The sequence below is a fragment of the Canis lupus genome, chromosome 7 (genome assembly GCF_048164855.1).
Source record: "Canis lupus baileyi chromosome 7, mCanLup2.hap1, whole genome shotgun sequence".
Lineage (NCBI taxonomy): Eukaryota > Metazoa > Chordata > Mammalia > Carnivora > Canidae > Canis > Canis lupus.
Window position 1 is genome coordinate 43,047,810 of NC_132844.1, and position 24,886 is coordinate 43,072,695.

Sequence of the window (24,886 nt, forward strand, 5' to 3'; positions counted from 1 at the left end):
TGGTTTCATTCATACAAGGAATATAAAAAAATATAGCTATCCTTTAGAGAGTTTGGCATACACTGTCTTAGCAACCTTTTGTAATGTGGTACTTCTTACCAGTTTTCTCTAATTTGAGCTTCAACAATAATCACAAAATTACAATCATGAATTCACTATCCTATTACACTAGCAAAAATTAAAACACTTTAAAAGCCTTCTTATCTCTCCCATCAGAATATCTTTGGTTAATCTATATTTGATAATTGAAAATTTAAAAAAGGAGATCACAAAAAAGACAAATATTTATCCTAAGCCTTTACTATAAATTTGAAACATGTATGTGTGCATTTATTCTCCACTCTTTTTATATATGGTCATAGTCTAATCTTGAATTATAGGGTCTACTGAGTGCCATTTCTGGTCTTTGTTTTTCCATAAATCACATCCTTATTGCATTAGACATTTTCAAAATATACCTTTTCTTTAGAGTAATAATCTAAAGCCCATGAAAACAATGTTTCCAAATATTCCCTAGTTTTATAAAATTTCTCATCACTTTTCATAATCTGCCTGTCTAGTCCAAATTTTGCAGCATTTTTAAGCAGTATTTCAATTCAATATTTTGAATATTTCCAAAGCATTCAACCTAACTTTCAATCAAAGAACTCTATTTCTTATTCACCTCTCACTGGTTTCTTAATATATTTATTTACAATATGAAGAGTACTATAATAATCATAAGATTGAGAAACTAAATTTATTCTCAGATTAATATTCTTCTAGTAATAGCAGAGGTATCTTGACATGTAATGAAATGAAATGTCCATTTGTCAAAAGACTTCAGTGTTCTATAGGTATTGTCAATTTAATATTGAGTACTGAGTGGATCTCTGGGTGGCTCAGCAATTTAGCACCTGCTTTCAGCCCAAGCATGATCTTGGAGTCCTGGGATTGAGTCCCACGTTGGGCTCCTGCATTGAGCCTGCTTCTCCCTCTGCCTGTGTCTCTGCCTCTCTCTCTCTATGTGTCTCTCATGAATGAATAAATAAAATCTTAAAAAAATATATTGAGTACTGAGAGTAAAAACCAGCTGTTAATCTGCCTAATCAATTAATTGGAGACCAGTTATGAGTCTATTCAAAATACATCATTGCCACTAGTGATATTTTTTAGAAATGTGAAGGTGGTTTGCTACAAAAAAAAAAAAAAAAAGAAAGAAAGAAAGAAAGAAAGAAAGAAAGAAAGAAAGAAGAAAGAAAGAAAGAAAGAAAGAAAGAAAGAAAGAAAGAAAGAAAGAAAGAAAGAAAAAAATATATTCTACTGGCTAAATGTTGACAAATGTATTTATATAGTCCACTATATATCTGTATCTATATATACACAAATACCTAAATTCTATTTGATAAAATATGTGTTACTAAGACAATTTTAATCTCATTAGACTCTGTAAGAGTTAACTGTATAATGTGTGTAAAAGTATACCTAACCAAATGTACAGTACATTTTCTGGAAAATAGACAATGAGAAGGATATCTGTGGGTAGGACAGTTATTATGAGCTCTGAGATGAATGAAAGATGGATAATTAAACTGAAGGGGACCTGAATTGGGAAGCAGTTGCAATATAGAGCTCAGCGGATACCCTGAGGAGCACTGGAGCTGAGGTAGTCATTCCATGTTGCCCCACTGAGGCACAGGAGCCAAGCTTGCATAATCCCACTTTGACCCACCACTGGATACAGTTTACTAACTCTAAGGAGGGGGCATGATCTTTTGTGAAGTCACCTTCGGCAAAGGAAAATTTTCTGTCACTCATATATGACCTCACAGTAACCAAAATTCATGGTAGTAGATGGACTCTTTCTTGCCTGCTGAATTCTAGTATCAATGGACTACAGAGGTCTGTGACAGCTATAGCTTGAAGTTTACTAGGATTCTTACTGTGTCCCTTAGCAGAAGTGTACTCTCTTCTGGGGAACTCTAAATGCAAGCCTGTAAATTAAGAAAGTAGAAAGTGTCACTAGGTGTAACAGATATCAGAGTAATTCTTATATTTCCCTCTTTTGTACCATCCTGTATGTTGTAGCTATTGGAGACCCAGAACAATAAAATAGTAATTAATTAATGGTATATGGTATAACCTGGGGGGATGGCACCCCACCCTGGTTGGGGATATTTTCAAAGCTGTCCCCATACCTGCAGTTTCAAAGACTATCTCATTGTTCTATCAGGCTAGTATCTTCTAAATAGTACTTTATATGGTAGAACCAGTGGATGCCACGGTATGAGCCCATTGCTATATCTCCTTTACTGGAAATAGTTCCTTATTCTGAAATATTATATCATATTAAATATCAGGAAATCAAATACTCTGTTTTCTAGAATAGTAGCATTGGATAAATCCCTGTAAGCAGAAAAGACAATCCCAAACTCAGAATATATATAATTTCCAATCAAGATGAATCACTACCTGTTCCAGGGTTTACTGAAATAAACTTTTACCAAGTGAATGGTTATCTCTTTAAGAAAGGTGCCTAATTAAAGACTCTGTTGATCTCTATTACTGGATACTTGGACATTCAACAGCTACAGTACTTAGGCTACCTATGGAGAATGGGTCATTGGTAATTTGTGCTTGCCTAGGCTCTATCCCCGCCACCATGACTCCTTTGATCATGTACCCATTATTTTAGAATGGGGATGGCTGTTAAAAAGGCTAATGTCAAAAAACCCCAAATTTTTAATATCTACTTGGTTAGTTAGCACTTCATCTAGGGTACATTATCTCTGGTGTACGTTTATATATAATGCAAGATCTTCACACCTCATGCACACTTCCATAGGTCTATCTAAAGTGTTTTCCCCAGAACAAATCTTCCTCCTTAAATACTTCTGATGAATCAGCCAGGCCATTTGCTACTACACAAGAATCTATGTATATTCTTAACTAAGTTGCTTTTCTTTGTACATGTAGAGTTTGATCATAAGCAACTCTTGAAGCTTGGCCCGAGAAGAGAAGGATTTCCTTATACTGCAAAGCTACCCTACAGTACAACTACGGTAAAATCAGGCAATTTTTAGCCTTTATGTGCTTACTTATCCTACTCACCTGAGAATTAAGCTTAACCTTTATTTCCTTTGCCATTTGGTCAAAATTACCCTTCTATGTGGTCATAGTGGAAACTAAAGGAGAGGCATTTCTGCAAAAGTGGTGGATAATGTGGTAGTTAGAGCCCTATTCATGCAACTTACATGTGCCCTCTGATCTTTCTTATGCCTCAGATATACTTTTCAACCTCAAATTAAGTTCTGAGGGCATATTCAATCTTCTAAATTGGTATATCTGCTTAATCCTAGCTCAGGATGAGCAGGAGTGCTTTATGATTATATGATAGATATCCCATGGTCAAATGTTCCATTGGACTAGATTCTGTAGCTGGCCCGGAACTCTTTTATGAAACTTGCGTAGTTCTCTAATGTAGAAATTTAGGACTTTTGCTGTGATTCTCTCATTAGGACTTGCCAGAAATACTACTTTGCATATTTACTATTCACCACCAATACCTTTAATACAGCAATTCTCAAACTTTTTAATTTAGGACTTATTTACATAATGCAACTATAGACATAGATAGATGCAGATATATTCACTGTGTTAGAAATTAAAATTGAGAATTAAAAAAAATTTCTTATGTAATTAAAACTGCTAATAAGCCCATTACGTGCTAACATAAATAACATGTTTATGAAAAATATAATTTCCAAACGTATTTAATGATATGACTGGTATTGTTTTATGGCTTTGAAAATATTTTATTTTTTTAAAGATTTTATTTATTTATTTGAGAGAGGGAGATCGAGAGAGAGAGAGAGAAACAGAGAGAGAGAGAGCATGAAGAGGGGGAGGAGTAGAGCAAGAAGCAAACTCCCCACTGAGCTAGAAGCCTGATGTGGGACTCAATCCCAGGATCATGACTTGAGCTGAATGCAGATACTTAACTGACTGAACCACCCGGGTGCCCCATGGTTTTGCAAATATTTTAAATGCCTGACTTAATACATGATAGTTGGATTCTTTTTTTTTTTTTAAAGATTTCATTTATTTATTCATGAGAGACACAGAGAGAGGCAGAGGAAGAAGCAGGCTCCCCCCAGGGAGCCTAATGTGGGACTAGATCCCAAGATCTCATTATCATGCTCTGAGCCAAAGGCAGATGCTCAACCACTAAGCCACCCCAGGAGTGCTGATAGTTGGATTCTTGTATCAGCTTCTGATTCAACCTGCTGCTATATTTTGCTTTGATTGAAATATATAAAATATCTGGTCTCACAAATAAGTGGTTGGAAAAAGGAAGGATATTTTCATGACATTTTTATATAATTTTGAATATTTTCCTTTAATACTATGCCAAAATTTAACAAGTGGTAGCTTCATAATATGGAATATGATACTTTATCAATGATTTGTCATAGTCTGCTACAATAAAATCCTTTTTAGAAGAAATCATTCTTGCAACTTTAAGTAGGTTCTTTATTCATGCATGCTTCTATAAGGCCATCTACTGATCTCCTAGGAAATCTGATTTGGTGAGTTAGTCAATGAAATCTTCCAAATATTGAGGCATCCTTTATCAATATCAAAAACTCACACTCATTAATACCACCACCCATCTTTGTTTTTAAAGATTTATTTATTTGTTTGTTTGTTTGTTTGACAGAGAGCGAAAGAGTGCACACAAGCAGGGAAGTGGCAAAGGGAGAGGGAGAAGCAGGCTCCCCACCAAGCAGGGTTCCTGATGCTAGGCTTGATCCAGAATCCCTGGATAATGACCTGGCCTGAAGGCAGATGCTTAACCACTGAGCCACCCAGGTGCCCAAATTCTACCATCCATCTTAACAGAAAGTTTTTGAAGTGCTGGACAACTGTCTGGCTTATCATTTCAGATAGTTTTCCAAAATTCTGATTTGAGTTTGAAATGTTGATTGTTTATCATTGGTAAATAATGTCAAGGTGTTCTTTCAAGTGTGAAAGTACCCCAAGATAAAAGAGGATAGTTCAAATGACTGAAAATTAAGTATAATACTCTGTACATAAAACTACTTATAAGGAATTGTTACAGTATAAGCAACTACCAAGCTTTTAATATTCTTGCTACATAATTTTAAGAATTCATCTAGAACTGTTCAGCAGTTGACAGAAAGTATATTTACATGTATAAAAATAAAAATGCTCAATAAACATGTATAATAGTCATGACCACTAATAAATTAAAAAATTGTAAATTCAAAAATACTATGAAATTATTTTAACTATTGAAATTAAGATAGATTTTTTTAAGGAAAATGAACATGTTGGTTAGAATTTTGTGAAAATTGGTCTTACACATTTTCATGGGATTAAAAATGGTAAAATTTGGGACACCGGGGTGGTTCAGCAGTTTAGTACCTGCCTTAGGCCCAGGGCATGATCTTGGAGTCCAAGGATTGAATCCCACATCAGGCTCCCAGCATGGAGCCTGTTTCTCCCTCTGCCTATGTCTCTGCCTCCCTCTCTGTGTGTCTCTCATGAATAAATAAATAAAATCTTTAAAAAAAAAAAAAAGGTAAAATTCTTCCAAAGATAAATTCAAAATTTGTGTCAAACTTTAAAACCATTCGATTTGACCTATTAATTATTTTATATAAAACTATATACTAAAAATATGACATTGTTAATAAGTTCAACATTAGCATGATAGAATAGTAGACGTTCGAAATCTTATTTTTCAACGAAGAAATTTTTTATTATATTTGTGTAAATGTATGGAAAATAAAGCACAGTATCAAATATTACTTCCCCAGAGAAACCTTCATATATAATACCTATATATACATATACATATGTATAATATACATATATAGGTATAATAAATATATTATAACCATAACCAACCTGCTCATCTATTTTAACTTACTTTTTAACAAAAAGTGCATGTTTCTCTGCTTACTTTAAATATTTTTTCTGTCAATGAAATTTGAATTCCATGAGGAAATGTGATTTTATTGTTCACTTCATTATCCTTAGCAGAAACTAGTACATGACAGACATTCATGTGATAATTGTCATATTAATGAAAAAAATAAAAATTAGCATGATATAAATTTGGGTGTGATAAACTTTTACTCTGTAGTTTTCTGAGATTTGTTTTCTTTGGCAAATTATTCTTTGGGACAATCTTTCATACTGGAATCATAAAACTATATGTTTGAAAAGGATAATCTTTTGAAAAGACATCTAATATCTAAGGTGTTTGTTTGTTTGTGAAATTATTTTCTTAATATAAGGGATGTCTAAATCCAAATGCAGCATTCCATAATCAGAGCAAGAACTTTGTCTCTCTTGTGCTTATTCAATTTCTACCATGTTTTTGTTTTTGCTTTTATTTTTTGTTTTACTTTTACAGGAGACAATTCTGTGTCATGAGGATAAGTTTTTCTATAGCTCTGGAATTGCCCTCCTGAGTATGCCTTCTGGAATGTCAATTTATTATTGATTTCTAAGATTGTGCTAGTGAATTTTGATGACCTAAAACACTGTGCCTTTTTACTGTTCTTTACTCTATGGTGTTTCTACTTTGTTTAGCTGTAAATCCCAGATGGAACAGAGGCACTAAACACTAAAATACTGTTATATAACAAATGAAATTTCATACAAATTAACAAGGAATTCTTGCTTTAATTATATGGTCAAAAGAAGAAAAACAAAACTGAAAAAACAATTAGCTTCACTTATTCATTGCCATTACAATTTTTTTTTTTGTATTTTGTAACTCTTATAGTAAGAGTCTACCTTTAATTATGTCTTTGATATCCAGAGTAAAAAAAAAAAAAGTATAGCTAGTTTATGTCATTGTGACATCTCTCATTTTGGCATTCAAATTTTCAGATTTTATGATGTTATCTTCTTTAGTACACTGTTTCATGCCCCTCCCTGCCTGCAACTCTAATTGTCTTGTATGTTAAGCTGAGTGTGGTGGAGTGGGGGAGATCTAAACACTGTAAATGTCTGCCCCTTTCCTTGTAGAATTTCCATGGTTACAAGTAGATTATCCTGACTATTTCACAAGGAAAAATAAATGCCCTTGAGCTACGGGCTGTGTGGACAAAGAAGCATGTTATAATTGTCAACAGTTCTAGGCAGTTGCTTTAGGGCAGGCTTTTTCAACTCCCATCATATTAACATATTTATCCAGATGATTTTTCTTTTGTGGGGGCCTATATTATGTAGTATTCCTAATTCCCATCCACTAGACACAGTAGCAACCCCACAGTCCCCTGAATGACAACTGAAAGTGACTCTAGATATTGTCAAATTTGCCATGGCAAAATATTAACCTACTCTAGCTGAGAACCAGAGCTATAGGTACTAAAACAAAACATACAAGACTACCAGCAATATCAACATTTCATAATCAACCAGAGTCTTCAAATGAAGGGAAGAATCAGTCAAAGGAGATGCCAGCATTGTTTCTTGGCCAAAATATCCCTCAGATGTAGGGCCAGTTAGAGAATCTAGAGTCCTGGTTTTTAAGCTTCAATGTGGGTACATATCATCTGGATGCTGTTTTAAAATGAAGACACCCATGGGGTATCTGGGTGGCTCAGTGAGTTAGGTGTCAGACTCTTGGTTTCAGCTCAGGCCGTGATCTCAGGCTTGCGAGATGGAGCCCCACGTAGGGCTCAGGAGTCTGCTTAAGACCCTCTCTACTTCTCCCTCTGCCTTGCCCCCACTAAAATAAGTAAATAAATCTTAAAAAAATAAGGATTATTGGACTCCCACTTCTAAGATATTCTAAATTGATAGCTTTTCAATTGAGTCTATCAGATACGGTATAGAATCTACAGAATCACAAGGGAAATGAATTAATGCATAGAAAGTCCAAGAAATTCATTGAGTTGATAAAAATCAAGATAAGAATTTGTGTAGTGAAAAAAAAAAAGAAAAAAAAAAAAAAGTAGGCCAGAATGAAGGTTCAGAGAAGAAACATCCTACTTTAGTGGGTAGGAAGATCTTTTTGTTTGTTGTTTTTTTCCCGTATATAAATAAGCCTCAACAAATAGGTTTTTCCTATTTTCCTTTGAATTAAATTCTTATCTAGGTCCTTCAGGTAATTATAAATATAAGTCATTCACAAATAATGAACAATATATTTGTGAGGACAATTGTGGTTATTACCTTGAGTGGTAAACTATTCTCCTGACCACATTTAAAGTAACAGATGGTGAATTGTCTTTTATACAAAACATTAGTTACAAACCATATCTAGTCACTGAAATAGATTCTGATGTTGAAAAGATGTAACTGATTGCAGCTTTTGCCAAGTTAGTTATTTGTCCATGAGACGTGAAAAGAAACCTATGGAGGCTTTATATTGATTTTGTCTGGCCAATCTCAGGAAAGAACTTATGGACTAGATCTGGAAGTATTCAGTGTTCCTTCTCAAACCTCTGCTGACACAATCTCATCAGTTCTTTGCAAACAGTGATTACCAGACACAATCATTTCTGTCAGCTGAATAAGGAGTTCTTTTAAAAGAAACATTACCCAAGCTGTTTCTTTCATGCTTCTTTCCCCAGCAAATAGTTACACTGAAATTTCAACAAAGACAACTAAAGTGACGCTGAAGTGATTTTTTTAAAAAAAGATATTGGACAAAAACTGTAACAAGTTTTATTCTTCAATTTGTTTTTCAAATTCAAAAGGTTCCTTAAAAGGTGAACGTCATGAACATAAGGGCTTTTTTTAATCTGTTGTGTTCACTGCTATGTCCCCAGCAGTTAGAAGAATATCTAAAGCCTAGAAAGTGCTGAATAAAATACTTGATTAATGAACAAATAAACAGAAACTCATTGTGTTGAATTTGAAAGGAGAGAGGTATTTCAGCTTTCTCTTAAGCTTCTGAGCAGACTTGACTTACAGATAAATACATTGTGCCTTTATCTAAGGCCAACCCTTCATTCTGTGCCTATCTTTTCATCTACTCAAAGCCTTTGATCCCTCCCCCCACTCCCCCATGCATCACTGTCGTTTTTCCTCTCTAGTGGACCATCCAGCAAATACACATGAGGCTGTATTACAAGCTTCTGGGGAATACATATATTATAAAAAGAAGAAAAAAACAACAACAACAAACAAACAAAAGCCAAAATAAGAAAGCAAGTCTGTCTTGAGCTTACTTCATTCTCCAACAATAATCCTATTTCTTTTCTCTTTACAAAAAGTGTTATCTGCTATTTCAGTTTTCATTCCTCCTACCTCTTGAACCCTCTCTAATCATGTGTTAGCTCCTGTGAATGCACTGAAAGTTCTGCTGTTAAGGTCAGCAAATATCCCTTTGTTGCTAAATCCAATATTCAGTTTCCATTCCTCATCCTCCTTAATCAAATTAATTACCCTCTCCCTACAGCACTTCACTTGGCCTCTAGTATGGAGAATTACTGCACCTCACCACGGACAATTTCTTCTCAATATCTTTTCTTGGTTCTCTTTATCTCCTCAACTTTTTAAATTTAGAATGCCTCAGGCCTCACTCTTTGGATGTCTTTTCTTCTTTATTTGCATTCTCTATTTTATTATTATTATTTTTAAAGATTTTACTAATTTATTTCCGAGAGACAGAGAGAGAGAGGCAGAGACACAGGCAGAGGGAGAAACAGGCTCCATGCAGGAAGTCTGACATGGGACTTGATCCCGGAACTCCAAGATCACACCCTGGACTGAAGGTGCTGCTAAACTGCTAAGCCACCCAGGCTTCCCTGCATTCTCTATTTTAAAATCTTATCTCTTTTCCTGGTTTTCAATATTGATGTGGGAGAGCTTTGTTCTTGTCTCATGGAGTCAAAGAAAGAATCTCATAGACAACAAAGAGAGAGCAAAGTGATAGAAGTTTATTAAGCAGAGATACAGAGAAAGCTCTCAGAAGTGAAAGGGGTCTTGACAGGGTTGCCACTGAGGGTTTTTATGGTCTGTCTTTTATAGCAAACTATTGGTAAAGGAAATTGGTAAAGTTCTTGTCAATAACTTTATTGATGGATATTTAGAACAAACATGGTGGCCTTATAACTATCATAATAACAAACAAGATGTTTTTGTAAATATCACAAGCCCAAACAAGGTATTCCCTTCTCTGGTTAATATCTCCTCCACAACATTTCTCTACATCTGGGATTCCTGTCAGCCTAGTCTGGCCTTGAGATTCTTGTGCTGACTTGATTTGAGCAGGGACTATTGATAACAGTCTAATGACATATTTCTTTGTGGTCTGGTGGTTCCTCTGATTATTTAGTAGCCATTAAAGGGGGATACTCCCTAACATTTTGGAGCTAGGGAGCCAGGTTTATTTTTTCTGTTACTGTCTTATCTTTGTTTTCTTGGGATGGGTAGGAGCCGGACTCTGGGGCCTTTCCCTTGTCTTTCCCTGCCTGGCCCTATCTGCTCTTAACTCGTTCCTACATCAATATCACCTACACACTGATGGGATCCACATTTTTATCTGTAACAAAGAACTTCTCTGTGAATTCCAGGCTGCCTCATTGCAGTGACCACAAGGGACTCTGCCTAATTTCAGCTAAACTTTCAAACTTACAAAACCATCTTAGTCCTCAGTTGGCATCAGTCTTCTCAGAAGGATACATGGCAGCTACCACAGCTTGCCATGGGAAGGGGTTTTTCTGGGAACTCCTGAAGTCTGAGGAGCATTCCTTGCAGCTGATCACACAGCTCATTGCAAAGAAACAATCCTTTTCAGGAGGATGCATGATCCATTTAGTGTTTAAAACCTCATGTATCATGGGAGCTATATTTTTGTAACAATTCAACAGACTCTTCCAGAGTCTCCATAAGGGGTGTGCCCAGTAACCACACTCACTGCATTTAAGGAAGGACAAAGCTATCTCTTCCTTTAAAATAGTAGTTTTCTTGAGGAGCTCCATGGTTTAGCACCTGCCTTTGGCCCAGGGTATGATCCTGGAGCCCCGGAATCGAGTTCCACATCAGGCTCCCTTCATGGAGCTTGCTTCTTCCTCTGCCTGTGTCTCAGCCTTTCTTTCTCTCTCTCTCTCTCCCCCTTCTTTCTCTCTCTGTGTGTGTGTCTCTCATGAATAAATAAAATAAATAAAAAATAAAATAAGTAAATAAAATAAATAATAAAATAAAAATAAATAATAAATAAAAATAAATAAAATCTTAAAAAATAAAGTAATAGTTCTCTCAATCCAGACACAGTTTACTAATCATGATTATTTTGCTATAAGCAACATTGTTTTGTTAAAGTTTATTTTCCAAAGCCCACTGACTGACGCACCTATAGTTGAAAAACAAATTACATTTATTGAGTTCATTGCAACAAAGGGCACACTTGAGGAGATGTCTCAAAAAGAGGGAGTTAAAGAGTGGTACTTCTAGGATTTTGAGCTCTGGAATTAGTCATAGAATGATGTTAGTGGGATTTGTCAGTCTTTGTAAACTAGATGGTTGTGGACTAGTCAGTAGTCTTGAGTTTACAATAAATGGTTCACAGAGAGGGATTGTTAACTCAATTTGTTCATAGTCTTATCTTGGAACACCAGGTTCTGAAGGAGCTAGTGTTAAAAGAATTTTAGAATAGAGTTTGTGATGATCATCATGTTTTTAGTTTGGTATATTTCTCTGTTTTGTGTACCATATTGCAGTCTGTTTTGAAATTATTTAGTTTTGGTTTCAATTTTCAGTTCCACCTACTGTCTGTCAGTATGTTAACACTTTATCATTAGTAACACCATTAGCATATTATTCACTTCAGATTTCCAGGAAAACAAAAGTAGAGAGTTGAACAAAACTTATATTCACATGCCCAGGGGAAAAGGTCTGTTAATCCTCTCCCACAATGTCAAACTGTCTACTTTACGTCTCTCAGTGGAGGTTGACCACATATAATAGCTTAAATTTAACATTTCCAAATTTAATATTCCATCCTTTGCCAGAGAGCAAACATACTAACAAACAGCCAAACCAAACAAAATATAAACAACCCAAACCCTGCTTCTTCTACAGTCTTTCTCATTTCATTCATGGAAAGTCCATGCTTTCAGTTTTATAAATTAAAAACTTGAAGCCTCTTTCTCTCTCACTTACATTCAGTTGAGTATCATATTCTATTAGCTTTACTTTGTAAAAGGATCCAGAATTCAGTAACTTCTCATAATCTCCATCTTACCTGGATGTTGGCAGTATCATTCTAACTGATCTCGTGATCCAATTCTTCCCTTTTAGTCTGTTGTGAATGACAGCAACAGTGATTCTCTTAAAGTATATTTGGAACACAGCTCTTCTCAGGAGTCTCCGGTTGCTTCCTGTGTCACTCACAGTAAAAGCAAAAGTCCTTAAAATGACTTTGAAGACCCAGGGAAAGTTACCTCCATAATTTCCTTATCTCTTACTTCTCTGCCCTCCTGCATTCCCCTTCAGCAACAGTGGCTTCCTGACTTGTCTGGAATATGCCAGGCACTCTCCAGTCCCAAGTTGTTGATACCTTCTGGACTTTCTACCTGGGGAATTCTTCCAGCTTTACATATGGCCTTCTACTGCATCTCCTTTAAGTCACTGCTCACTATGTTCCTCATCCTACTTCCCACAGCCTCTTCTCATTGCTTCTTTCTCCTACTTAGCACTTATATAATTTATTATTATTATTAAAAATATAAATGCAATATTTGTTGTTTATTCTGATTTCTGCACTTAACTACATCTCTATAAGGGCAAAAATTTTATTTCTGTTGTATTCATCTTATGCACACAGGACCTACAACACTGCCTGGAACCCATTAAACAATAAATATCTGCTGAATGGATTTGTTGAAACTAAAAGTGTATATGAAGATGTTGATAGGTATAAGGGAAATATGGTAATAGCCTAAGCAGATTTACAGCTTTAAATGTCAGGTATATTGAAGGGTTATTTATTTTATTTTTGCTGATGTATAATACAATATTTATCAGTGTCTTTATGTAAGCATGCACATGACATTAGTTATTATATTAATATAACATTAAAACCACAGTTGTCTATCACTGTCATATGTGACTTTCAGAGGAAAAGACAACGTCTTGATACAAAGGAAGACTATTTCTTATTAGCTCTCATTAAAGTTTCGATTTTCCTGGGTTGCCAACACAGACAATAGACCCATGTTATGATAAAGTATGTAGTGTTTGTGTAACTGTAGATGCACATGTGAGCACAAATATGTGACAAAATTGTTGATGTAAGTTTTCAAAAGGCAAAGGGAAAAGTGAAGAAAGAGATCAAAATAGGCAAGCAAGTTCTAATTCTGGAAACATGGAGACTATTAATAGATTGTCTACAGCTGTCTGAAATAGAAGAGCAACTAAGTACTCTGATCTGAGGTTTGATACCTTCATAATACATTTAAAGATTCATCTCTTCATCTGAACTTGGAATATTCTGAGCATATTGAGTATGCATTGTTCAGGGCAAAATTTGATCAAGAAGGGTCAGCAATGAAGCTTACATATCCACATGGTCTATGAAAGCAATTTTTTTAGGCAAGCAGAGTGCTATGCCTTCCCACCTAAAACTAGGTTTCCTTCTTTTAACAGATTAATAGTGGTGTATCTACGGGCTTCCATAGAAACCATGACATATTATAAGTATGGGCTCCATTATTCTCTGGATATAGATCTTAATGAGCTATTGCTGCCAGAGAACATGATGCATCTGACAATCCAGCTAAGACTTGGATATACTGTATATACTATATCATGGGCATTTTTCTTGTGATACATAAACCTGGCCTGAGGCCATGTCTGTACAATAGAATTGTATCTCACTGAACAATTCACTTGGTATGATTTGTTGTGACCTGTCTACACAATTCTTGAGCAGTGGATATCTTAATGAGCCACAGCAAATTGGATGGGCCAATTCATAGCTGCTGTCACATACTGTAGCCACAACCTCAATTAAAGTTATAGATTGCTTCTAAGCATTGTTCATTGGTACTGACTCAAACTATAGCATAGAATGCTCTCATTAATTTCTTGATCAAATTGAGAACATATATATCAGACATTGCTGCACTGAAGGTATTACTATACCTACTGGGATATTGCATAATTTGATTGACAGTAATTGCTGCCATATGCCTCCAATTATCTAATTAGTAATTGCTACCACATATGCTACCAATTATATAAAACTAGCACTGCTTTAGAGCCTCCATTCAAAATTGTCACTGAATCTTAGGATGCCATACTGCATTTGCTTTGAAAAATGCTTCTTGAATCTCTATGTATATGTGGCCTAGGATAAGTTTTATATTAGGCGATAAAAACATTTAAGTTAATATGCTTTTAGTTAACATAAAATGATTAAAAACAAAAACTGAAAAGTAAAAGAGATGAAATGAAACATTAAAAAAACCTCTCAACCAATCTCAGCATTAAATTAACAATCTATAACACTGAAGTTTCTGCCTCAGTTCTTTTAATTATGGAAGAGAATTAAGGAATTACTAGAATGCCATACTTTTTAAAAAAATTCATTCATTTATTGAACAAATACTAATTAAGGACCATTGCATGTAAAGTGTTAAAGATCATGGCAGATAGAAAGATAAAAAGCAATTTTGACTACAATATAGAAGACTCCAATATACACAATTATAATGCTACACGTCACAATGTAGAAATTTAAAAAGAAAGAAGTACTGTGCTCATTAAGTGGAGATCAGCTTTAGGTCTACGAAGAAAAATGCAATTAAACTGATGGTACAAAATTGAAATTCATGCTTGAAGAATAGTTAGGGTTTCATCTGGTAGAAATAGAGGCAGATGAAGGTTGCTCCACAAAGTGGTAATAGCAGAGGCAAAGGTAATTCATTTATATATAATAAAGTGACAATAAGCCATATGTCCAGTCTAACACCTCAACATGCCATTCAAACAATGATATGTCAACAGTCTGCAAACATAATGTTTATTGTTTGAAGACTTTCTCCATTTTGTTTCCATTGTGTCTTGGGGAAAATACCAAAAATACATAGTTGACCTTTCAAAGCAATATCCAGTACAATATGTAATACAAAACCTGAAGATTGCCAGAAATCTTTGGGAATAGTGACATAGATTCATTTTTTTCTAAGACTGTTTTTCTTTTTTATTAATATCCACTCATATAATTCCAGTATATCAGGCTGTCCACTACAGTTGTGTCATTTCCCCATTCCAATTCATATTTTATGTAACTTCTAGATTAATCTCTAAAAAATAATTTATGCAGTTTCATTTCTAGAAATGTTATGTACTGATCACCTACTGTGTAGCAACTGGGAGAATCATAACTCTTGTAGACCAGACATTTTACAACTTACTATGCCATTGTTCTACACAGAAGACTAAAAAGGCTTTTTCTTGTCTACTACAGTATTTTCCAATATTGATTCCATACTGAATCATAATATCCTGCAAATGTATATTTCTTTAAAGAATTTGTTCATATATTTGACAGAGAGAAAGAGAGCACAAAAGCAGGAGGAGGGAAAGACAGACTCCCCACTGAACAGAGAGCCTGATGCAGAGCTAAAAGTAGATGCTCAGTTGAATCAACTGAGTCACCCAGGTACCCTGCAAGTATGTATTTTTAATAAATGCATTGGGTATTTTATTATATGCATGCTGGTGAAAAATGTCTATTGGATCAAGTTCATTTACAGTTCTACCTAAGTCAGTATTACTCACCTGTAATGTACCTTTTTAAAATTATCTCCTCAAATCACTATCAAGGGGTGAAATATGTGTATGTAAACCTAATTCAGTCTAACTAGTGCAGACCTCATTCTTTCCTTCTCATATATCAAATTACTACCAAGGTGTCAAAAGGCATCTCAGTCATAATCTCTTGCTAGGACTCTTACCTCATCTGATTAATAAGGCCAACCTAAGCCAGTGCAACTTTTAGCCTCATACACCATTGGATATGCCATTATAGGGTCTATATTAAATAAACTAATTCAATGTTAGTTCTGATAGATATAAAATAAAATAAATTTTAAAAAATCAGTGCATAAACTCCAACTGAAGCTAAATCTAATAATGCTAAACGTCTTGTGTAGGTGGAATGACAATGTTGAATAATAATTATTTGGATGTGCAATAAGTGAACGTCTTGTGATTGGTAGTGAATATTAAATGGCAATCTATATTCCTATGCCTAGACCAACTGCTTCACCCACTGCAAGTCCAGGTGGGTGAAGCAGTATATTCAAAAAGAACCTGTAACATTAGCACAAGTATACTTTATACAAGACAGGAGAAAATAAACCCTTGTGCACTGGTGGGAATGCAAACTGGTGCAGCCATTGTGGAAGACAATATGAAGATTCCTCAAAAAATTAAAAATAGAGCTGCCATATGACCCAGTAATCACACTACTGGGTATTTACCCAAAGATTACAAAATCACTAATTCAAAGGGATACATGCACCCCTATGTATATAGCAGCATTATTTAAAGTACCCAAAATATGGAAACAGCCCAAGTATCCACTAATAAATGAGTGGATAAAGAAGATATGTCATACTTATATATATAATAGAATACTATTCAATCATAAAAAAATGAAATCTTGCCATTTGCAGCAACATGGATGGAGTTAGAAAGTAGAATGCTAAATGAAATGTCAGAGAAAGACAAATATCATATGTGAAATTTAAAAAACAAGACAGATCAGCAAAGGAAGAAAAAAGGGACAAACTAAAAAATAGTCTCTCACCATATAGAACAAACAGATAGTTACCAGAGGGGAGGTAAGAGGGGGGATGAGTAAAATCAATGAAGGGGATTAAGAGTATACTTATCTTGATAAGCACTGAGTAATATGTGGAAGGATTGAATTATTATATTGTACATCTCAAACTAACATAGCACTGTATGTTAACTACATTGGAATTAAAATGAAATAAAATAAAGACAAAAGTTAAAAGAAACATTATTTGAAGATGATGAAACACAATTTCAAGAACTCAGGAAGAACAACAAGAGCATGAATCTTGAGGATATGGCTATGGACTGAATTTGTGTCCCCTCAAAATTCATACGTTAAAGCCCTAACTCACAATATGATGGTGGTATTTGGAGGAAAGGTCTTTGGAGGCAATTCGATTTAGAAGAAGTCATGAGGATGGGACTCTTATAAAGGGATTAGCACCCTTATAAGAAGAGACACCAGACAGCTTGCTTTCCTCTCAATTTCTCTCTCTCTCTCTCTCTCTCTCCCTGCCATGAGAGAACACAGCAAGAAGGTGTACATCTGCAAACAAAGAAGAGAATCCTCAACAGAACCTGATCATGCTGGCACCTTGATCTCAGATATCCAGCCTTCAGAACTATAAGAAATAAACTTTTGTTGTTTTAGTCACCCAGTATATGATATATTGCTTTGGCAGCCTGAGCAGACTTATACAGCTGTATACCATCTTAGAAATGGTAAAGGTTCCATAGCAAATGTGCCATATGGTCTTTAAGAAAAAAATTATTGAACTGAAAACATATAAAAAATAATAACACAACTCAGAGAGACACACTTTTAAATAAAAGCAAATGAGCCACAGGAAATCATGTAAAGATACCTCTTTAACAACAAATGAAAAAACAAACAAAAAATTACTTTATACACTTGTAACAACAAGTAACATTGGCTGACTTAAGTTACCAATGCACTGCAGGAATTACTGGAATCACTTTCTTTGGATTTCAGTGTTTTAACACTTTCATTTCAAGGCGCCAATTACCCATTAACATATTTGATCAAATTGTAATGCATTTGAATTACAATTTATGTTTTGAAGAACTGAAGAAGTTTTTAAAAAAGGACACAAGATACTAATTCAAATACTTTTTTCAATATTAGTAGATCAGCATTAGCTTTTTAGTTCTACCTCTGAAGGAAAACAGAGGCTTCTTAAAGTGTACCTAAAACTGAAAGCCTTAACCATTGTAAGGGATTGTTGTTTTAGTTATTACAAAATGATTTTCAAAGGTTAAGTTGTCATGAGGGATATGTATTCTACATAATGACATCTAAGTTAGTCTAATTTTTTTAAACATAAAGAGTAGCCTGTGCTAAAAAGCCTGTGAAAACTACCTGAAGATGAAGCGCAAAATAACAAATTAGGCCCTAGAAATGCTGTATCCTGATTATAATTTCTTATATTTTGTCCAGGAACTGAAAGAATCTGAAACATGCACAACCTTGTAGTCAGTATTATTCTTTGCAGACGAAATAAGTCCTTTCCAGCTGGCAACATGGTACAAATAAACACAGTAGCTATAAATCGTGGATTCTGTAATGAGAACTGGTGCTGGGAAGATTAGAAATACACTCTCTATTTGGAGAGATACAAATTAAGTGCATAGGTTAAAAAAATTAATAATGTCTATTATATATAATGGGTTTCTTTTTCATGGAAAATTCAAAGAAAGCATAATTCCTTATGGTCTCTTTTTATGTAGCATCTTTCATTTGTTGTGATCATATGTATTATAGCTTTTGCCTTTTATGCATCATGTCCCATGTTATGAAAATATATTGACTGGGTAGTATCAAAATTTAAAAATCATTATATTTATGAATTAGATGAAATTGAATTAAGACAAATTATATTCACTGAAAAATTTCTCATTCCTAAATCAGTAAAGCAAAAGAAATATGAGGCTGCAAAAGAGATTAAAGGAGGCTGTATATTATAATCCAATAGATTCTTCATTTTTAAACATGCCAAAGTTCAATCCTGAGCTTGTTGAATCTGAAAATAAAGATGGAACAAATGGCATGATCAAAAATTCTTGAACCAGATTTTCCAAAAGAAATAAAGGAAGAAAATCATTTATACTATGTATCTGTAAATGTAGCTTTTATTTTATTTTTTTTTTAATTAAAAAAAAATTTTTTTTTCTCATTAAACTTTTGTTTTAATGGGTCTCAAAATTCTGTGACAGATTTTTGGTCAAGCTGTTTCCTTTAAAAAGTACTGATTTTAAAAACTAATAACTTAAAACTGCCACACACGCACACAAAAAAAATACAAATGGTCCACAAAACATTCTCCTTTCCTTCTGAAGGTTTTACGATGCATTGTTATCATTAACCAGTCTTTTACTATTAAACTTAAATGGCCAATTGACACAAACAGTTCTGAGACCGTTCTTCCACCACTGATTAAGACTGGGGTGGCAGGTATTGGGGATAATACTCATTTAGCCTTCTGAGCTTTCTGGGCAGACTTGGTGACTTTGCCAGCTCCAGCTGCCTTCTTGTCCACTGCTTTGATGACACCCACAGCAACCGTCTGTCTCATGTCACGAACAACAAAACAGCCCAGAGGAGGATAGTCAGAGAAGCTCTCAACACACATAGGTTTGCCAGGAACCATATCAACAATGGCAGCATCCCCAGATTTCAAGAACTTGGGACCATCTTCCAGCTTCTTTCTAGAATGACGGTCTATCTTTTCCTTCAGCTCAGCAAACTTGCAAGCAATGTGAGCTGTGTGACAATCCAGCACAGGTGCATATCCAGCACTGATTTGGCCTGGATGGTTCAGGATAATCGCCTGAGCTGTGAAGCCAGCTGCTTCCATTGGTGGGTCATTTTTGCTGTCACCAGCCACGTTGCCACGACGAACATCTTTGACAGATACGTTCTTGACATTGAAGCCCACATTGTCCCCAGGAAGAGCCTCACTCAAAGCTTCATGGTGCATTTCAACAGACTTTACTTCAGTTGTAACATTGACCGGAGCAAAGGTGACCCCCATACCAGGCTTAAGAACACCAGTCTCCACTCGACCCACTGGGCCAGTACCAATACCACCAATTTTGTAGACGTCTTGGAGAGGCAGACGCAAGGGCTTATCAGTTGGACGAGTTGGTGGCAGAATGCAATCCAGGGCTTCAAGCAGTGTGGCTCCGCTGGCTTTCCCATCTTTTTTCCATCCCTTGAACCAAGGCATGTTAGCACTTGGCTCCAGAATGTTGTCACCATTCCAGCCAGAAATTGGCACAAATGCTACTGTGTCGGAGTTGTAGCCAATTTTCTTTATGTAGGTGCTGACTTCCTTAACAATTTCCTCGTATCTCTTCTGGCTGTAGGGTGGTTCAGTGGAATCCATTTTGTTAACACCAACAATTAGTTGTTTTACACCCAGTGTGTAAGCCAGAAGGGCACGCTCACGGGTCTGCCCATTCTTGGAGACCCTGCTTCAAATTCACCAACGCCAGCAGCAACAATCAGGACAGCACAGTCAGCCTGAGATGTGCCTGTAATCATGTTTTTGATAAAGTCTCTGTGTCCTGGGGCATCAATGATGGTCACATAATACATGCTGGTCTCGAATTTCCACAGGGAGATCAATGGTGATACCATGTTCACGTTCAGCTTTCAGTTTATCCAAGACCCAGGCATACTTGAAGGAGCCTTTTCCCATCTCAGCAGCCTCCTTCTCAAATTTTTCAATAGTTCTTTTGTCGATCTCACCACATTTGTAGGTCAGATGGCCAGTCGTGGTAGACTTGCCCGAATCTACGTGTCCAATGATGACGATGTTGATGTGAGTCTTCTCCTTTCCCATTTTGGTTTAGGTTTAGTGGTGGTTTTCACGACACCTGTGTTCTGGCGGCAAACCCGTTGCAAAAAAGCTGTAGCTTTTATTTTATTATTGTTTGTGTTGTCTGTGCTATTTCCAGATTTCCTTTTCTTTGATGTATTCCTTCTTTTTAACAGAGGAAAGTTTTAACTAGTAACACATAAACATGAAAGGTCTATGATTGCTTTAGATCAAGGATACACAGGCTAATTACCAGCATTTTGTCCTCACTTTGAAAGTTTTTATTTTCTTTTGCTTTTACTGTGATTATTGATTTGAATAATTCAAAAACCATGTAAATAAAAATGTTTGAGAAACATTTTTACAATTTGTTAATACAGCTAGAATTTCTCAGAATTACTTATTTGATTAAATCTAATTCATGGCTACAAAATATTTTTTAAATAGGATAAATGAGGCTATATTAATGGTGTATCCTTTATCACAAATAATAAAACACCAATTATTTTTTAAACTAATGTATGTTTGCCAATATTATATGTACTTTTCTTCATCAATAGGTTCTATAAGTTTTTGAGTTCTATAAGCTCAAAAAATATTAGGTAAATATTTGAGTAAAAATTATTTAAAAACTCATAAAATATGGTCTAATTGTCCTCGATTTGACAGCAAGTGTTTTTGGTGTGTGTGCATGTACATATATGTGTGTTTGTGTGTGTGTATTTTAAAGTGGTAAGATAGAAAACAGAACGACTTATAGAATCACACACTACCGAATGAAATTTTGAAATGCATATTTTAACTCACTAAACACTGCACATAGGAAAAATACTCAAATAGATTTAGTGACTTACTTAACATCACAAAGGCAGTTTGCAAAAGGCTTGTACTCAATTTGCTGATACCTAATGGTTTGCAGAAATTACTGAAATTTGCCAGAGCAAATACTGGAAAAAGGCCTCACTGAAAGTACTGTCTTGAAGAAAAGAAGTCACTTTAGCTAATGTCCTTCTCTCTGATATAAGATGTTGGACTAGAGAGTCCATTTACTAAGCACACCAGGATGCCACAGAAGGGAAAGGAAAGGATGTGGCTGTGTTTTATTTTTGACATTAGCTTATCTTTGTAATAAAGAGCTCTTTCCATTTAGACTTTGAATTAATATACAATAGTTTTATTTCAAATAACTAAACCCACAAGGTACCCTGAGGAGTCACAATAAGATAAAAAGTGTCAGGGAATCACATGTTGCTGAGGAATAAGAGCAATCATCATGAAGTCGTTATGCCCAAGGCTTTTTCCTAGACCACCTAATTTCTTGCAGGGGGGGTTCTCTTGGGTTTAACTCAATCACAGTGAAATTTTCAATTTTGTCATGTTAAATGATTACAAACTGTTGAATGCCTTGGTCAATAAAGTGTCCTGGTAAATTAGGAAACTCCAGAATAAAAAAACATCATGTTATCACTAGCTAGTAATGTTTATGCATCTGTTTGAATCTAAAAGTAAATGGAGAGTTTGTCTTCTCCTATTCTGCTGCTTTATTTTTTGGTCATTTAACATTATTATTATTAATTTACATACACTAAAATTTGTTTACGTATAAAATTTTTATATGTTTTCAACTTAGGATGTACAGTTCTATAAGCTTGACAAATGCATGGTGATCCATCAAATGCATGCAATTATGATCCATCACCATAGGCATAATATAACAGTTCCATCACATTAAAAATTCTCCTGTGCATCACATTTTAATCAACCGCTGTCTTTATGTCCTTCATTGTCATCTACTGATCTGCTTTTAGTCCCATAATTTTGCCAATTCTAGAATGCCAAACAAATAAAATCACATAGTCTGTAGTCTTTTGGGTTTGGCTCCTTGCACTTAGGAACATGTATGTTGTTGCATGTATCAATAGTCCTTTCCTTTTTATTGCTAAGAACTATTCCAATGTATACAGGCATTATAGTTTATCCATTGAGTGGTTGAAGGACATCTGTGTTGTTTCCAGATTTTGCTGATTATATATAAAGCTGTTATAAACATTTAAGTACAGGTCTTCATGTGAACTTAAGTTTGTTTATTTTTTTAAGTAAATCTCTAGAATGAGGTAATTGGGTAATGTGGTAAGTGTATATTTAATATTGTAAGAAGCTACAAAAGATTTTTCAAAGTTGCCATACAATTTTGCATTCCCACAGCAAAGTAGCAGAGTTTTACTTGCTCTGTGTCCTTATAAATACTTGGTATGATCATTTTTATATTGGTTTTAGTCCTTTTATTAAGCATATATTAGTATCTCATTGTGGTTACTCAAATTATTTTCATTTCCTTAAAAAGATAGAATGTTTAGCATTGTGAAGGTGGGATTGACACTTTTTCCACTATGTTCTGAATATATGCCAGAAGTCTCTGGCTATTGCTTTTGACTTCTTTCTTATTGAAAAACATGGTAATAAATTCTAAGGTGAGTTCATGGTTTAAAATATCACCAGATCCTTATGTTGATAAACATTTAAAGAGGTAATATAATTAATAGACAACATGATGTATTTTGTCATTATTTCTTATACAAATACACTTTTGACACACTCAGTCTTAAATTGCAGTGCTTAAAAGAATTAATTTCCCAGCTATGGCAAAATACTTGTAGGAATTTGACTCTGACAAGGAAGTAGAAAGTTACAAGACAGAATATTGTTCTCATCTATATAATGAGAACCTACCAAATAAACTACGAAATCAGAGTTTTTCATGGTTGTTTTTTAAAAAAACCTTAAAAAAAAAAAAGATATCCAAATAAACTGTATTCCAGAAAATGACATCCCTTCCCAGGGGAGAAGAGAGCCATGGTGTAATGATCAGAAAGGAAGTAGTTAGATGTCTTTATCAGAGACAATATGATTGTGTACATGAAATATTATTTCAGATCTGCAAACAATTATTAAAGCTAATAAAGTAGGGATCCCTGGGTGGCACAGCGATTTGGCGCCTGCCTTTGGCCGGGGGCGCGATCCTGGAGACCCGGGATCGAATCCCACGTCGGGCTCCTGGTGCATGGAGCCTGCTTCTCTCTCTGCCTATGTCTCTGCCTCTCTCTCTCTCTCTCTCTGTGTGTGTGACTATCATAAAAAAAAAAAAAAAAAAAAAAAAAAAAGCTAATAAAGTATTGTGACCAGGTAGCAGGAAACAAAGTCAATACACAAAATCACCTGTACTACTACATTCTAGAAACAACCAGGAATGTGGAATACAAATTCCATTTAGATTAATTTTTAAAACATAACAAATTATTGTGAATAAGGTAACAAACTTCATTCAAGACCTTTGCGTTAATTTCAGAACAGGTATGGGACACCTGGGTGGCTCAGTGGTTGAGCATCTGCCTTCAGCAGGGCATGATCCTGGAATACCAGGATCAAGTCCCACCTCAGGCTCCCTGCATGGATCCTGCTTCTCCCTCTGCCTGTGTCTCTGCCTCTCTCTCTCTCTCTCTCTTTCTGTCTCTCATGAATAAATAAATATAATCTTTTAAAAAATATCGGAACATGGAGATTCCCAGGTGGCTCAGTGGTTTGGCGCCTGCTTTCCACCCAGGGTGTGATCCTGAGTCCTGGGATCAAGTCCCACATAGGGCTCCCTGCATGGAGCCTGCTTCTCCCTCTGCTTCTCTCTCTCTCTCTCTCTCTCATGAATAAATAAATAAAGTCTTAAAAATATATCAGAACATATGCTTGGAGATATTGGAGAATACATAAACAGTAATATTTGGTTTGAAAGACTCTAATGTTAAGGTATCTCCATTCTTCTCAGGTGTATTTATATTATATTTCAATGCAATCTCAGTAAATACAGTAGTAGATTTTTTGAAAAAAAAAGGTGATATAAAAATGTATATGGAAATGCAATGATTTAGCATATTTTAAATAATCTTTAAAAGAGAAAAGAAAGATGAAGAAGACATAAATAGAAAAAAAAATATCTCATGAGCCGCTACGTGGCAGAGTCAGCTAAGCGTCCTACTCTTGATTGCAGCTCAGTCATGATCTCAAGGTCATGAGATCAAGCCCCATCTCAGGCTTCAGCTCAGCAAGGACTCTGCTAAAGTTTCTTTCTCTCTCTCCCTCTACCTTTCCCTGCACTCATACTCTCTCTCTCCCTCTCTCAAATAGTTAAATTAAACTTAAAAAAAAAAAAGAAACCAAGAAAATATCTTGTGTTCATAGAATATTGTTAAATACCCATACTACCCAAAGTAATC

The 24,886-nt window shown here is 35.1% G+C and overlaps 1 long non-coding RNA gene across 1 annotated transcript; it reads left to right on the forward strand.

The window, feature by feature from the left end:
• The first annotated feature begins 1,825 nt into the window (after positions 1-1,825).
• Positions 1,826-15,648, forward strand: LOC140636291 (uncharacterized). The gene is made up of 3 exons (XR_012033578.1): positions 1,826-1,881; positions 2,956-3,041; positions 15,527-15,648. It is a non-coding gene; the product is annotated as an uncharacterized lncRNA (long non-coding RNA).
• Positions 15,649-24,886: the final 9,238 nt, after the last annotated feature.